Here is an 18352-nt window from a genome sequence, read left to right as displayed (position 1 = left end):
GGACTTAGAACCAGACATTTAACAGGTGCGAACACAGAAGAAAAGGATAGCAGTTCTGCTTGTTCCTCTACATAGGTGCCTTAGATTTTCAGAAGCAAGATCCAGGTCATGCCAAGTCCCTGCAGTGATGAGATGCTCCCACAGAAGTACTGTGTGCAGACAATGCTTCTGGGGCTGTTGCTGGAGAGGTGGATATTTGTGTCTATAAGATCTGTCTTTGCCAACTACTTAGTAGACTGATGCCATCAGTCAGAAAGTGGTAGCTTCCTCTCTCAGCTCTTATGATAACTAGGATTAGGAAAATGACAGCTGCTGTGAACTCTTCCAGGATGATGTGGTTTGAATCTGTATCCCCACAAAATCTCATGTTGAATAGTATTCCCCAGTGTTGGTGGTGTGGCCTGTGGGAGGTCGTTGGATCATGGGAGCAGAGTTCTCATGAATAGGTTAGCACCACCCCTTTGGTGCTGTTCTTGTGATAACGAACGAATGAGTTGTCATGAGATTTGGTTGTTTAAAAGTATGTAGCACCTCCCGCCCCCCTTCTTCCTGCTCTGGCCATGTAATATGTGCCTGCTTCTCCTTCACCTTCCACCATGATTGTAAGTTTCCGGTGGCCTCCCCAGAAGCAGAAGTTATTATGCTTCCTGTACAGCCTGTAGAACTGTGAGCCAATTAAATCTCTTTTCTTTATAAATTACAAAGCCTCAGATATTTCTTTATAGCAGTGCAAGAATAGACTAATGCATAGGAGGTGTCTCTAGGACAAGTGGTTCATGGACTAATGTCTAGGTCTGGCCAGTGAAAGTGAGGCAGGCTGAGTATGAGAGCTATTTTGGAAGGAAAAAAAATGACTAAAAGCATATTGAGGTTGAGGTCAGGCTGGAATGGGGAGATACCCTATTAGTGGGATGGAAGGCCAACTATAACACTGGGATACTAATCTGAAAGCCTAGTTTGGACTCTACTTCTGGCCTTAGAGTGGTGCGTTTCTAGTCTTAGGTTTTTATAACTTTCCAGACTAGAGGTTGTGTGTTTTTCCAAAATAGAGAGAGGTTGAAGCTGAAGGTAAAGGGACCAGGCTACTAGGATTTAGAAATCTGCAGAGGAAAAAGCTAGGTAGGATTGAACCTAATCGGTTTGGGTGTACTTCTAAGAATTGCTTAAGTGGCCCAATTGGCATCTTAAAATCTAGGTTCCCTTCTGCCTTCCCCCTTTTCTGGACAGCTAGTTATTTGCAATTAGCAATTGCTTGGAAATATTTACTTGACTGGGTTGATATTTATTTTTATTTAAAAAATTTTTTTATTCCCATAGGTTATTGAGGAACAGGTGGTGTTTGGTTACATGAGTAAGTTCTTTAGTGGTGATTTGTGAGATTTTGGTGCACCCAACACCCTGGGCCAATACTTAAACTTGCTTCCAGGAAAGCATCTTGGAGAGTCAGAAATCTTTAATGGGTAGTTGGCTACAAAATGGAAATTAGATGGAGAAGGGATCCTTTTCTATTAATCTCCACTTAGGCAGTGATTAGACTTGTAGATAGAGCTAAGAATTTAATTGCTCAATGTCATCAGGAAGTCAATTACTTGAATCTCTCTTCAATAGTTAGCTATTAATTAACTAGAAATAAAGAGGACAATAATTGGAGATGAATTTGTTCAGCTATCTTGTGCCCTGTAGAGTCAATATTCTTGGCTGTTAATGACATCTTGGACAAAAGAAAGTAGTCACAAAGAGACATTTTAAAAAGAGGCAACTAGCTGGAGGTGATGCTTGGTTAAGAGCAATATGATGGACTAGATAGACGTAGGGTAGCTATCCTTCATTCTTTCCCAACTTTTTCCAGCAACCTTTTTCCCAGGACCCCATATAACAGTCCCAATCCTGAGACTACCCTGCTTGTAGGCATCAACCCAAGGTTTCATGTGTAATGATCGAGAGTAGAAGTTTCATCTCAAATCTCAGCTAAAACCTTAAAATGGCCACTTACCACCTGTGTGATCTTGCATAAATTAGATAATCTAAGTCTTAATTTCCTCAGGTATAAAATGGCAATAATAACAATAATTAACACTCTAATGTTTTACATGTATTTATTCCTGTAAGGCTGCTACCAAGAAACTCTTACTGAACCATTTGGCCCTCTCGGGGTTATAACCTGGAGTAGCCCATCTGTCTCTGACAAGCCCATCCCTTCCCTTTCCAATATGGCATCAATTTTTTTTTTTTTGAGTGTGGACTCTGGAGTTAGATAGATCTGGGTTGGAATCCAAGCTCACCTACTTCGTGGCTGTATAACTTTCGGCAAATCATTTAACCCATCTATGTCTCAATTACCTAGACTATCTGTAAAATAAAGTTCATAATATGAAGTTACCTTTTGGGATTATCGAGAGAATCCAATGAGTTGATACATGTAAAGAATTCAGAATAATGTCTGGCACATGGTAAGTGCCCCAAAAGTGGTAGCTATATTATAATCTATATTATTATCTCCATGCCGGCTCCTATTCTCTCAGGGACCTGATGGGTATCAAGTGGCTCATCTGACAAAATCATATAAACAGACACTTAGGTTTGGGTGTCTCCTCCCTACCTGCCCCATAAAACCAAAGGTCCCATTAGTACCAGAGTATGGGTACTAAGATCATTTAAAAACGTGATCACCAAATTTTTGACACTCCTCTCATTGACAATTGATGCCTAGTCCCTTCCCCTTGAATTTGATTCTGTGAATGTCTGACCAATAGGATATGGTAGAAGTGACTCTGTGTCAGTTTCTGGGCCTATATCTCAAGAAACTGGCATCTTCCTGTTCTGGGGGTGTTTGCTCTTGGAATCCAGCCACATGCTATGAGAAAGCCCATGCAGAGGTTCCTGTGGAGAGGAATCAAGGCTCCTGGCTTTCCACCCTGGCTGGACTCCCACCTGACAGCCAATACCACTTTGCCAGCCAACGTGAGTGAGCCATCTTGGATACAGGTCCTCTGGCTCCCAATTGAGCTGCCCTAGCTGATACCACATGATACTACTGTGACAAAGATTGTCCATGTTGTAGATCAGTGACCAACATAAATGTTGTTATTTTAAGTTACAGGAATAGAAAATCAAAATATAGGCTATGGGCATCTGGCCAGTAGATCGGGGGAGATCTTTTGGGGACATGCTGTTCCGGGCTCTGCCAACTATACCATGTAAGTGGTAACTGGTTCTATACATTTGTATGACTGATCTTTGGCTGAATTATGAGTTATGAGATAACATTGTCATGGGATGTAATTATTAAGTGTAATGTTTCAGTTTTTAGAAAAAAACACACAAAGTTTTTTGACCAAATATTTGGACATTGTTAATTAAATATTGATTCCTTCAATGCCAAATCTAATTCCTCCTCCATAACCTATATCTCAGAAATAATATAACAGTCTATTCAGTTACTCAAGTAAAAAAATGTAGGGGTCACCCAGGAATCCTCCCTTTCTCTGAGTCCTCACGTTCAGTTCAGTAGAAAGTGCTGTTGGCAGAGAAATGCAAATCAAAACCACAATGAGATACCATCTCACACCAGTTAGAACGGCAATCATTCAAAAGTCAGGAAACAACAGGTGCTGGAGAGGATGTGGAGAAATAGGAACACTTTTACACTGTTGGTGGGATTGTAAACTAGTTCAACCATTATGGAAAACACTATGGCGATTCCTCAAGGATCTAGATCTAGATGTACCATATGACCCAGCCATCCCACTACTGGGTATATACCCAAAGGGTTATAAATCATGCTGCTATAAAGACACATGCACACGTATGTTTATTGCGGCACTATTCACAATAGCAAAGTCTTGGAATCAACCCAAATGTCCATCTGTGACAGACTGGATTAAGAAAATGTGGCACATACACACCATGGAATATTATGCAGCCATAAAAAAGGATGAGTTTGCGTCCTTTGTAGGGACATGGATGCAGCTGGAAACCATCATTCTCAGCAAACTATCGCAAGAACAGAAAACCAAACACCGCATGTTCTCACTCATAGGTGGGAACTGAACAATGAGATCACTTGGACTCGGGAAAGGGAACATCACACATCGGGGCCTATCATGGTAGGGGAGGGGGGAGGGATTGCATTGGGAGTTATACCTGATATAAATGACGAATTGATGGGTGCTGACGAGTTGATGGGTGTAGCACACCAACATGGCACAAGTATACATATGTAACAAACCTGCACGTTATGCACATGTACCCTAGAACTTAACGTATAATAATAAAAATAAATAAATAAATAAATAATAATAATAAAAAAAGAAAGTGCTGTTGGCTCTATCTTCAAACTGTATGCTAAATCTGTCCTTTTTTTCCATCCCCACTGCCACCAACCTAGTCCAAACTACCCTTTTGTCTTATTTGAACTAACCTTCTGTATTGGGCACAAACTTGTGTACCTTCTTAGATTCTTTTCCAAGATGCTATCCGCTTTACAAATTGTGCTGCTACCATTTCAGGTTTTTTTTTGTTGTTGTTGTTTTTTGTTTTGTTTTTTTTTGGCATCCCTTGTGAGCTCCCAGAGCACCATTTGTTGAAAAGCGTGTCCTTTCCCCTCTTTATGTTTTTGTTTGCTTTGCCAAAGATCAGTTGGCTGTAAGTATTTGAGTTTCTTTCTGGGTTCTGTATTCTGTTCCATTGGTCTATGTGCCTTTTTTTTTTTTTTTTTTTTTAAGCAGTATCATGCTGTTTTGGTGACTATGGCCTTATAGTATAGTTTGAAATCAGGTAATGTGATGCCTCCAGATTTGTTCTTTTTGCTTAGTCTTGCTATGGCTATGCAGGCTCTTTTTTGGTTTCATATGAATTTTAGGGTTGTTTTTACTAGCTCTGTGAAGAATGATGATGGTACTTTGATGGGAATTGCATTGAATTTGCAGATTACTCTTGGCAATATGGTGATTTTTCACAATATTGATTCTTCCCTCCATGAGCATGGGATGTGTTTCCATTTGTTTGTGTTAATCAATGATTTCTTTCAGCAGTGTTTTGTAGTTTTCCTTGTAGAGATCTTTCACCTCCTTGGATATTCCTATTTTTTTTTTTTTTTTTTGCAGCTGCTGTAAAAGGGGTTGAGTTCTTGATTTGATTCTCAACTTGGTCGCTCTTGGTGTATAGCATATAGCAGGGTAAATTTATTTTGTAAAGGAAACTTTACTGAATTCATTTATCAGATCCAGGAGTTTTTTGGATGAGTCTTTAGGGTTTCCTAGGTATATGATTATATCACTGGCAAACAGTGACAGTTTGACTTCCTTTTTACTGATTTGGATGGCCTTTATTTCTTTCTCTTGTCTAATTGCTCTGGTTAGGACTTCCAGTACTATTTTGAATAGAAGTGGTGAAAGTAGGCATCCTTGTCTTGTTCCAGTTCTCAGGAATGGAACACTTTCAACTTTTCCCAAATCAGTATAATGTTGGCTGTGGGTTTTTCAAAGATGGCTTTTATTACATCGAGGTACGTCTCCTGTATGCTGATTTTGCTGAGGGTTTTAATCATAAAGGGATGCTGGATTTTGTCAAATGCTTTTTCTCCTTCTGTTGAAATGATCATATGATTTTTGTTTTTAACTTTGTTTATGTGATATATCACATTTATTGACTTGCATATATTAAACCCTTTCACCATCCCTGATATGAAACCCACTTGATCATGTTGTGTTCTCTTTTTGATATGCTGTTAGATTCAATCATAGCTAGTATTTTTTGAGGATTTTTGCATCTATGTTCATCAGGGATATTGGTCTGTAGTTTTCTTTTTATGTTATGTCCTTTCCTGGTTTTGATATTAGGGTGATACTGGCTTCATAGAATGATTTAGGGAGGATTTCCTCTTTCTCTATCTTTTGGAATAGTGTCAATAGGATTGGTACCAATTCTTTTAATGTCTGATAGAATTCAGCTGTGAATCCATGTGGTCCGTAACTTGTTTATGGTTGGTAGCTTTTTAGTTATCATTTCAATCTCGCTGCTTGTTATCGGCCTGTTCAGAGTTTCTATTTCTTCCTGGTTTAATCTAAGAGGGTTGTATATTTCCAGGAATTTATCCCTGTCTTTTTCTAGTTTATGCCCATAAAGGTGTTCATAGTATCCTTGAATGATATTCGTATTTACACCAATCTGAATAGAATTTCTTAAGGCATTTCTGGCTGACTACACCAGATTTTACTATGTAGACACAACATACAACATAATACTTGTACATATGCATAAACAAGCACACACACACACATATATATACACACACACTCACATACAATCTTATAACTTTCATTTTAGAATTTTAGCTATGAGATAATAAAAAAACTCATCAGTTTATAAATGGTAATTAGATCCAAATTATACTTCTTAAAAAATGGAACCTGTTTATAAGGCTAAACTTTATTTGCCCTGATAGGTAGTCTAATTAAGGCTGTGGACCAAAATTTTGAGTAAAGCAGCTTTTTTTTTCCTTTAAATCCCTTTTGCCTTTTACCCCTTTTTTTCAGTTTCAAATGAATGTAACGTTAAAATTTTAATGTGTACAATCTAGGTAGAACTGGATAAAGTGTATGAGGAAACCCAAATCTCCAAGTAGCCTTAAATTTTTATTAACAAACCTGTCTTTCGTTTGTTGGTTTGGTTTGCTTGACAAGTTAATGTGGGCAGGGAAGCATCTTACCAGTTTTTTTTTTTACTGGCTTTTTTTGGCCTCTGCATGGCAGACAAAGCAATTTTTATGTTGGACAAAGATAGCTTATATTATAATTGCTCTGAGCTTAAGAGTTTGTCCTATTTGAGTAGAGAGGCTTTTATAGATATTTAGCTAGTTCTATTTCTTATAGAATATTAATTCTTCAATTAACTGTTCCATCACCCTAAGCTATTGTTATTTAGGCAAACCTAAATTTATATTAAAAGGGATGTCTCTTAGGTCTAGGTTGTTGGTTGCCATAGAGATGTCATAATTTGTAAAGCCGTTAATTTGAAAGCCTTTTAAGACCTTTTATTTCTTGGCTGGAACGCCACAAGTTGTGAGTTAATCTCAATACCAGCAGAAAAGTCAGCAGATTCAAAATAGGCAGAAAAACAGTAGAGAGAGAACTTAGAAGGCTCTATATATTAACTCTATAGTTGGTTTCTTTTCTTTTCTTTTTTTTTTAAATAAGCTCGGACAGTTTATATAATGGCCATTGATCTCTGAATTTTTCTTGATGTAATTTACCCATTATTTTAAACATGTGCACTAGGCTGGGCGCTGTGGCTCACGCCTATAATCCTAGCAGTTTGGGAGGCTGAGGCAGGTGGACCACTTGAAGTCAGGAGTTCGAAAGCAGCCTGGCCAACATGGTGAGACCCCCGTCTCTACTAAAAATACAAAAAATTAGCTGGGCGTGGTGGCAGGTGCCTGTAATCCCAGATACTTGGGAGGCCAAGGCAGGAGAATCGCTTGAACCTGGGAAGCGGAGATTGCAGTGAGCCGAGATTGCACCACCGCACTCTAGCCTGGGCGACAGAGCGAGACTCCATCTCAAAACAAAAACAAAAACAAAAACAAAAAAACAAAAAACAAAACCATGTGCACTAGAATCTCTAATATACCTGGCTGGAATCCCAGAAAACCTGGATGCCTTAATGTTTAAGAATCTCATTCCATTTCTTATTAATCTCTTGAAAGCAAAGAAAATCTTATAAATCCTATTAGAGACTGTCAGAAGTTTGGACTGATGTTTTAGATGGTGGTAATCACCCTAGTGGCTGTTAAATAATTTTAGTTTTATTAGTTTTTTTGTTTTTGTTTTTGGAGAGATGGGGGTATCTTGGTTTGTTGCCTAGTCTGGTCTCAAACTCATGGCTTTAAGTGATCCTCCTGTTTTGGCCTCCGAAACTGCTGGGATTGCAGTCATGAGCCACCATGCCCAGTCACCCTAGTGGCTTTTGACCAGCCTCCTTGTGCCCACCATTTACAATTTTTTATTTTTGCTCTCAGAAGATTTTTAGAAACAAGCAAGGGAAAAGAGAGAAATCATTTATAGAGATGCAGAACCAAACCAAAATGAAATCAAAATTAGAGTGCTCATAAGAATTTTAAATGAAGCATGGAGATTAAATAAAATATTAAATTGGGTGTGTAGAAAGAACCAAAAGTAAATTCACCAGAAAAGACATGTCTCACAGACAGGATGTAACTTCTGTAGAAGCTAGAGTACTCAAACCAGAAGGACATTGTCTTTATACCAGAAAGACAAAAAGTCTTTTATCATCCTAGGAGGCATGCAAGGTCTTTTATTAAGGTGGCTTTATTACCAAGTCCTGAATAAAGTCAAAATCATCTACCAAAAAGAGGGAGGCTTGGCCTGGCAGAAGACTCACCAGGGAAGAAAAAGTAGGCTGCAGAAGCAGAGAACTCAAAGGGCTCAAGTGAGTACTGTACACTAGTTCCAAGAATCACCAATTCCTTATGATAGAGATCTTTTTCAGGTCCCACTTCTGGACACCATTTATGTCAACCTAAATAACAAACAGAGAGAGGCCCTCCAAAAGAAAATTATATGTATTCAGGAATAGAGTATTGCAATGATAATATGTGTCATAGTAAACTATGTGCATGTTTGGGGAGGCAGATGAAGACAAAGATTTTAAAAGAAAAATGAGGATTACTTAATTGTTTGGAGATACTTATCCTTGGCTACAGGGATCAGTAACAAGGGTAGCATCACTCCAAGGCTGGACAGGCAGTTGCTGGGCCAATATCCTTGCAGAAGTATTTTTTGTGTGTGTGAGGTTGTGATGGGCTTTGTGCAAGGTTATGACTTTTGCAGTCTTTTCTGAAAGTTCTTGTTATCCATCATTTATGCATGAGAATCCTCCCTTCGTGGTCTTCCCTGGCTCTATTTGTCAGGTGTTTGTTTTTGTTTTTGTTTTACACAGTGATGCCATTTTCATTCTGAGAACTTTCACAGGAGTTCCCTACTCCATCATTTTCATAGATGTCACCTGGAATTTTTTCCTTATTTTTTTATGACCTTGACAGTTTTGGGGAGTACTGATTAGGTATTTTTAGAATGTTCCTCCACTGATATTCGTATTATGTTTTTCTCATAATTATGCTGGGGCTGTGGGATTTGGGAGGAACTCCACGGAAGTAAAGGGCTATTTTGACCACATATATGACTGGTATGTACTATCAATATGACTTAACACTGTTAAGAAAAGTGGAAGTAGAATGTAGTGGTTTAGGGGTTTGGGCTCTCAAGTGAAACACATCTGAATTCAAACCCTAACTTCTCCACTTGCTTGGAGCTTTTCTGAACTTTGGAGCTTTTCTGAGCTTCAGTTTTCTCATATGTAAAACAGATGTAATAATAGTAGCTACCTCATAGGGTTACTGTGGAGAAGCACATGAGAAGATTCATGTGAAGTGATTAACTTGATGTCTGGCACATAGTAAGTACTCAATATAGGTGAACTAGTAGAATAAGAGGATGCGTGTTTATGTGGGTAGGTGGGTATATACAAGAAAGATTTATCAATTAGTATTAGGAGGATCTGAAATGATTTTTATCATTTAAAGCCATAATTTTATTGAAAGATTTGATGGGAAACCCAGAGTTCCATGGGGAGATAATAGATAACATGGGAAATTTCGTACAATGGGGCATTACTCTGGAGGACAGGCATAGATGGTTACTGTAGTTTTAGTTCCTAGGTAGCTAGGGGCTAGTATAAGGAATGCCTGACATTATATTATATTTGTGGTCAGGGAGGGACCCTAGAAGAAAAGAAAGGGGTGACAACTATGTAGTAGTTCAAAGCACTACTGTTGAAATCATACAAACCAGTGATCAAGTCCTAGCTTTCCATTCATAGGCTTTGTGGCCTTGGGTAAAGTGGCTTAACTTCTTTCGGCTCTCAGTTTCCTCATCTGTAAAATGGAGACAATAAATTGAGTATTAAATGAAATAATCCATGTAAATGACCCAGAGCATTTGGTGTCCCATAGTGCTCAGTCGATATTAGCTGCTCTTTACTACTTTACAATTGTGACTTAGTCTGGGGACACCCAATAGAAGTCATAGGTCTTCAGGTCAGAGAGGATTTTATGCCAAGAACTGGCTTTAGGAAGCTTCGCCTTTCAAGATGGAGGATGTTTTGAGCTCCTCCTCTTTCTAGTCACAGTTTCTGGCTCAGGCCTGCTACAAGCTGCCCTAGGGGCAGGGTGCTTTGGGGATATTTGCGATGGCTAAAAATCGTTTTCTTAAAAAAAAAAAATACTTTTGATGTACAATAAGAAAGAAAATGGAAACCACATGGAAAATTTAGCCTATTCCAATATGTTCTTAGTCTCCCATTCTACATATTGCTAGGGCCTCTTCTGCAGATGATGGCTGAGAATATCCTCTGTAGAGCAATAAATCACAGGATCATTAAATGCATCCTTGCAGCTGCACCAGGGCTAGTTAGAGGCCTATTCAAGAAAAGGGCTTATGTGGAAGGGATTTTTCCTCCTTCTTTTAAAAAGCCACCTGTACCATTTTTGTCTTGGTTTTTAAGTGGATGATTTAAGACATCATTTTCTTCCTCTACTTCTATTTATGATGTACAAATAGTCCTTTGTTAATAGGGAAAGAAAAAAACCACAAACTCAAATGCCAAACCTAATTAAGGCTCCTTAGAGAAAGTGTGCCTGTTTAACTTTCCAACTTCCTTTCTGAGTTAATAATTCAGGGACTGGACAAGACACAGGTGGAAGGAATTGTTTCATCAACAGCTGGTGCAAAATCCCTCACATTCCTGGAGGTGCACCAGTTCAGGGTACAGAACTACTATCTGAGAGAACTAGGGCTAGTCTGGAAAGAGCACGTATTGTAATCTAAATGTTTTTCCTGTTGATTGGCAAAATCTCTACAGTTCTTTGAGGCTAGGAGTGATAGCTTTGAGGAAAAAATTGGAACCAGATCATGTAATCCAGATGTTGAAAACAAGGCCTTGAGAATGAAAAACAAACAAACAAACAAAAAACCCTTTTGTTATAAATGAAGCCTTGAGGGGAAAATTCAATTTCTTTATAAACTGGACCTTGAGCAGGAAAAATTCTTTTATTGTAATCATATCAATTCTAGTTAGATTCACATAATGAGGCTAACTGTGCAACTTGGTGAAGATGATGATCAGCCATGTAGAATGATTTAGAGTTCCAGAAGCGCTTTCTCTCTACAATAAAGTCATCCCTACTCAGAGATCATAGTGCCCGATATCCCTTCATCAGTGGTTCTTAACCCTTTTTTTGTCAAGGACTTGCTTTAGAATCTGGTGAAAGCTACTGACTTTTTCCTCCAGGAAAATGACTGAACATGTGGATACACACATCAGCATACATTTTCCTGAAGTTCACAGACTCCTGTGAACAGCCCTGGGGAGTTTTTGAACAATCAGCATTTCTCATCGTTTTTGTTTGTTTGTTTGTTTGTTTGAGACGGAGTCTTGCTCTGTCACCTAGGCTGGAGTGCAGTGGTGCGATCTCGGTTCACTGCAACCTCTGCCTCCTGGGTTCAATTGATTCTCCTGTCTCAGCCTCCTGAGTAGCTGGGATTACAGGCATATGCCACCATGCCTGGCTAATTTTTGTGTTTTTAGTAGAGACAAGGTCTCACCATGTTGGCCAGGCAGGTCTCGAACTCTCAACCTCAGGTGATCCAACCGCCTTGGCCTCCCAAAGTGCTGGGATTACAGGCGTGAGCCACTGCACCCGGCCTCATAGTTCATTTTCAAGAGCCACATAATGGGCATCTTAGGCTGGGCATGGTGGCTCATGCCTGTAATCCCAACACTTTGGGAGGCCAAGGTTGGAGGATCACTTGAGGCCAGGAGTTTGAGACCAGCCTGGGCAAACATAGAAGACCCCATCTCAACAAGACACACACAAAAAATTAGTTGAGTGTGGTAGTGCACACCTGTAGTCCCAGCTACTTGGGAAGCTGAGGCAGGAAGATCACTTGAACCCAGAAGTTTGAGGCTGCAGTGAACCATGATTGTGCCACTGCACTCCAGCCTGGGTGAAAGAGCATGACTCTGTCTCTGTCTCAGGGAAAAAAAAGGGCACCCTGCTGACACATACCACCCTTGAGGTAAACTAAAATGAAGCTCCATCGTATTTTTCATTTCACCGTCACATTAAAGTATTATTTAAAATAATGTACTTAATAATGATTTTATATTAAGGAAAGAGACGGTATTTAGGGGCAATAATTCACCAAGGTATATAGGTCTACCTTGGTGACACACAGCTTGATCACCGATCAGCTTCCATGTTGAGTTGATTTCTTTCCTTCCTACTTCTATTAAATTTTAGAAAGTCAAGCTTTACAACACTTTAAAATGCTTTAAATGCTCCACAATATTACAGGATAGGTGAAATAAGAGTTCTAAAAAATTTTAAACTATTTGTCTTAGTTGGATTCCTCCACAGCAGTCTGAGGCAAGGACATGGGTGCAGTTAGTATATTTAGAGTGTTATTCTAGGAAGCAGGAGTGAGGTAGTAAGGAGAATTAGAGAAAGAAAAAAAGTCAGTGCAAAGGTGCATTATGAGGTTGCTGCATTGGGCAACAAGGACTGAATTCTGGTTAGACTGCTTGGGAGAATATATAGAACATCTCCCAGAACTCTCCCTTTGATGAATGAGAGGCTGCAGCTCTCATCCACCAGTTCTTGTCCCCCTCATTTGAGGGTTATCTCCAAGGTTGGGATGTGTTTTCATGTGGATTGGCTTTCGTGAAGGCCTTGAGGGCAGAAGCAGAAGAGAGAAACTTGATTTTGGGGCAGGATACTGTTTGTTAGGCTGATGTGAGTCTGACCTTACATAGAACTGTCTATCCCAGCTCTGCCTGAGCAAGGTGGAGAAAGAGGCTGTGATGTAGGGCGCCAGAAGCATTTATTCCACTATTGAATCTGGGTAGCGAATACCTGGACATTCATTATCCTATCTACTCTACTTTTGTACATGTTTGAAGTTTTTCATAATAAAAGTTAAAAATTCTAATTCAGAATCCTAGGTCATTGGGAACTGCCTCAAGTATTTAGTGGCCTTATCAAAATTATAGATATTATACATCCAAAAAGCTAGATATCACAAGGACAGTTCCCTGATAATACTTTGAAGCACTCTATCAGATACTAAAGTCCCTGAACAAATCACACTCAAAGGCTGGAAGACAGAATAGTTGAACTTGGGAAATAGATGGGTATGCATTCCTAAATTACCACTTTGATTGCACTTGGTTCAAGAAAGTGTGGCTACAAGTTCTACTGAAAAACTTGAACGTGATATTTACATATACCCAATCATATATAGTCGATTTCTTTCTTCAAGAAGGGCATAAAGTCTCCACATGTTGGGACAGAATCAAATTCTTAGTGATAAGACTGTTTGCACCATAGTTCAGTCTTCTTAAAAAAAAATCTGATTATTTTATCTTTAACATCAAACATGGCAGTATTTCACTACTAAACTAATAATTACAGGTTCTTTAATATTCTGAAAATGTGGCTATAAAATACGTCTTGAGCAAGGCATTTGAATCTGAGAAATGCTCTTTAGTGGCATTATCATTTTCATAAGGTCCCTTTCCCTATCCCTTGTATCAAAAAATTATGGGAGAGCAGCTTCTCTCAACAGTTGGCACGCTTAGTGTGGAAAAGTGGAGATTAGTATTTACTGCTTATTTCTTTGTACAGCATGCTGGGAAGACATCTTCTTAGGGGCCAAAATTTTATTATACTCACGATCTTTGTTTTTTTCAACACCGAATTGTGATCAGAAGGCATATTGCTGATCGTTGTTAATCAAGTCGTGAGTGGCTTCACATTTGGGTGCAATCTCTATTATTTGCAGCATATTTCTGGGCAGCAGTCATGGTTAATGCTCTTCAGAATTGGCTGCAGTGCCCCTTTTCCAATCTACTTCATGACTCATTAAAAAAACCACTTGTTAACTAAATTAAAAACCTTTCCTTTTATGAGGAGAAACTAGAGCTCTCCTATATTGCTGGTGGCAATGTAAAATGGTACAGCTACTCTGGAAAAGAGTTGGACAGTTTCTAACGAAACCAAACATGCAACAACCATACAACCCAGCAATTACACTCATGGGCATTTATCCCAGTGATAAGAAAACTTATGTTCATACAAGAACCTGTACACAAATGTTCACAGCAATGTATTCCTGATAGCCCCCAACTGGAAACAACTCAAATGTCCTTCAACATGTGAATGGTTAAGCAAACTATGGTATATCCATAGCATAGAACACTACTCACAAATGAAAAGGAACATATTATTGATATGTACAACAGCTTGAGTGGATCTACAAAAATTGTACTAAGTGAAAAAAGGCAATGGCAAAATTATATATGATTCCAAATGAATAACATCCTTGAGATGACAAAATTATAAAAATGGAGAACATGTGAGTGGTTGCTAGGGGTTAAGAAGGGGGTGGAGGTGGGGATAGTGGGTGTGGCTATAAAACAGCAACATGAGGGATCCTTGTGTGGTGGAACCATTCTGTATCTTGACTGTATCAATGCCAATATCCTGGTTGTGATACTGTATGGTGTTGCAAGACACTGTTGTTGGGGGAAACCCAGAAAATGGTACATGGTTTCTCTTTGCAGTATTTCTTACAACAACTGCATGAAAATCTGTATCTAAGGTAACAAGCATATATTTTTTAAAAAACCCTTTTCTCTTATAACATGGGATTTCAGGGTCAAAAATGTGGAGCACTTCTCCCGTGTGTGTGTGTGTGTGTGTGTGTGTACCTACTACTCCTACATCAAGAGTCTGCATATCAGTGTTTTTGCCTGTCTCTAAAGTAGAATATCTGCTGATGTCCACATGTGATAATAATTGCCTTTTATATTGTGTGCCATAGATATTACGGATGTCCTATGACGTTGTTATAAAAATTCTGCTGATGACTCACTCTGCTTTCTCTAAGTCATTTTGTCATTGATATTGTGCCTGGTTTTATAAGCTTCTTGGCAATGAAGTGATTTGTACTTGTTTTGCCAAGAGGTCTAATAATGTTGAATGACACCCCCATAGCTTTAATATCTTCCCTGCCTTCGTCACAATATTCATCAACTTCATACAGCAAAGAATTACTTCGTGCTTGCTTTCAAAATATTCAATTGGCTTATCACAGGGTTAACTGTACTTTGATTAATAATTATGTAAAAGTGGCCGCGGGCCAAGGAGAGCTCTGGGTGGCCAGCCAACGACCTGGGCCGTCGTGGGCTTCCGCGAGCTTGTGGGGATGAGCGGGTCCCTGGGCCGAGCGGCGGGCTCGGGTGCCGGCGGTGGTGGCTCGGCGGAGCAGCTGGACGGGCTGGTGAAGAAGGACAAAGTGGTTGTCTTCCCTCAAGGGGACAGCGGAGCAACCCCAGTGCGGCTTCAGCAACGCCGTGGTGCAGATCCTGTGGCTGCACGGCGTCCGCGACTACGCGGCCTACGAAGTGCTGGACGAACCCGAGCTGCGACAAGGCATTAAAGACGCTTCCAACTGGCCCACCATCCCGCAAGTGTACCTCAACGGCGAGTTTGTGCGGGGCTGTGACGTTCTTTTGCAGATGCACCAGAATGGGGACCTGGTGGAAGAACAGAAAAAGCTGGGGATCCACTCCGCCCTTTTAGATGAAAAGAAAGACCAAGACTCAAAGTGAGGGCGCCCTGAACAGAGGGAGCCGTTCGTGTCAGAGACTCACTGCCAGAAAAACCTTACCGATTTTGGTTTTCACTACTGAGACAACTGCCTTGCACTGATCATTTCAGTTCATGAGCAGTCGGGTGATTTTAGTTTGTCTGGTGTTTGGGCTAAGAAGATTTTATTGTGAACTTAATTGCAACCACTGCACCGTAATAATTCAGTGCTGTATTATGATAGTGTTGTAAACAAAATTTGTTCTTATATTGCCATTTATTCTTTGCCTCATTCAGGAGTTAAACTAGGAGCTTTGGAATCATTATTCATGACCCCTCTGCAAATATGTCAGTCTGCAAAGACATTATCTTCCCCCAAATTATGTAGAGCTTCCTCTGTTATGGAAAACGATGGACAAAGAAGAAACTGTGATAACTGGGGTGGTTTTTTTTTTTTTTTTTTAATAAACTACCAACACAGGAAAAAAGTTATATAAAAGCTTTGATGACTTGGTGCTACAATTTGATACATTTTATTATAAAGAGCATGCTGGAGACTGGGGCAAATGGGTGGCAGGTCTAATAAAATCAAATTTTCAGACATTTATCTTCTTACTTCATATTTGCATTTTCGACTGCTTATATGATATTGTCACTCACACACGGGCTTATTTCTCTTAGGACATAGAGATTCACATTCTGTGTTTGTACTGGAGACCTGTTCACTATTTATGTTTATGGTGTTTACTGAGTTGTAACATTTAAATCATTATTTTTGTTGTTACTTTAATATTCAACAAACCTTTTTTTCTTAGTAAACTTTATTTTTCCAACATAAAAGTAATATAAAACTTGGAAAATACAGCAAAATAAAAAGAGGAAAAATCAATGTAATTTTACTGCCCCCAAAATCCCATTGACATTTTTGTCTTCTGATAGAGATTTTGTTCATTTTTTTTTATTTGTTTGCTTTGTTGATAGCTTGAGAGACCTCCAAATTTCCATGTACCTGAGTCATCAAAATTTCTAACCCTGGTGGGTTCTTCACCCTAGAGTCCCAAGAATGCCATAAGATACATCCTGGCCAGGCAGTGGCCAGAAGGACTGGTCTGGAAAGGGTGACAGAGGCCCTGAAGTCTCAGGGAAAAGCACTCAGCATGAGCCAGTATTCTGCACAAGGGTCGACCTAGTCCAGAAGGAGCTTTTCCTGGGCTCAGTTCCCACCCTCATGGTCACATCACCGTGACACAGCAGGAAGAGGCCTCCCCAGAGCCCAGGTCTCTCACAGTTAAGTGTTGTCAGAGGCTGCTGCATGGGCCGGTAGTCCATCTCATTGGGTTAGCAGCAGCATTCCAACCCACAGGATTTGTTCACAGGCTGGAATGCTGGCCTCAGGGCTGGTCAGTGGCACTTCCTCCACTTGGTCCTGATGCTTGCGGTGATACCTTGTGGTGGTGCCATAAATCAGCTCTGCTCTGCGCTTTCCCAGAGAGATTTCCAAATGAATTGCCCTCCAAGCAGGCAGCATGAGATACCTCCTTTCAGATGTCATGAACTAGACGGAATTTTGTTCTTAGTAGAGGGGGGTGAATAGCAACGCCAGACTATGGTGTTGGAGTCCATTCAGTTTGTCTCACTTGACCCACGTGTCAGTTATGAGCTAATCAGTTATGAGCTAAACCACAGGCTGTCTCCTCAGCGTTAGTGGTTATTTTTCCTCAGCTAGAGGGAAGAACAAAGGAATGGGGCCCAGATGCACCAGAATGGGGACGTGCTGGCAGAACTGAAAAAGCTGGGGATCCGCTCCGCCCTTTTAGATGAAAAGAAAGAGCAAGACTCAAAGTGAACAGAGGGAGCCGTTCGTGTCAGAGACTCACTGCCAGAAACTGTCACGGCAGCTGCCAGTTTGCACACCCAGTGCTTGATGTTAGGCAAACCACCTCATTTCTTGGGGTCTTCGACTTCCTGAAAAGTTTATCCTTTTTTTCTTTTTGAGACAGAGTCTTGCTCTGTTACCCAGGCTGGAGTGCAGTGGCATGATTTCGGCTCACTGCAACATCTACTTTCTGGGTTCAAGTGATTCTCTTGCCTCAGCCTCCCGAGTAGATGGGATTGCAGGCATGTGCCACCATGCCTGGCTAATTTTTGCATTTTTAGTAGAGATGGGGTTTTACCATGTTGGTCAGGCTGGTCTCAAACTCCTAACCTCAAGCAATCCACCCACCTTGGCCTCCCAAAGCCCTGGAATTACAGGCGTGAGCCGCTGCGCCCAGCCGAAAATTTATTCTCTTAACTGGAGCTCAAGAGTTCAAGACTAGCCTGGGCACTACGGCTAAACCTGGTCTCCACAAAAAAATACCAAAGGTAGCCAGGTGTGGTGGTGAATGCCTGTAGTCCCAGAAAATCAGGAGGCTGAGGTGGGAGGATTACAGTGAGCCAAGATCGCGCCACTGCACTCCAGTTTGGGTGACACAGCAAGATCCTGTCTCAAAGCAAAAAAAAAAGCCAGTGAGAGAGGAAAAAACACATAAGGATTGTTAAGAATGTAATTTGACAAAAAAGAATGTAATGTGATTGTTGTAAAAAATCATAATTAGCCTTACATCTCAAATATGTGGAAGGTAT

The 18352-nt window shown here is 40.1% G+C and overlaps 1 pseudogene; it reads left to right on the top strand.

Moving 5' to 3' along the window:
- Nucleotides 1–15344: 15344 nt before the first annotated feature.
- On the top strand, nucleotides 15345–15750 carry LOC111535915 (annotated as a pseudogene).
- Nucleotides 15751–18352: the final 2602 nt, after the last annotated feature.

This window comes from Piliocolobus tephrosceles, chromosome 12, assembly GCF_002776525.5.
Source record: "Piliocolobus tephrosceles isolate RC106 chromosome 12, ASM277652v3, whole genome shotgun sequence".
NCBI lineage: Eukaryota > Metazoa > Chordata > Mammalia > Primates > Cercopithecidae > Piliocolobus > Piliocolobus tephrosceles.
Note: the sequence above shows the minus strand (reverse complement) of the source record. Positions and strands in the feature narration are given on the sequence as shown.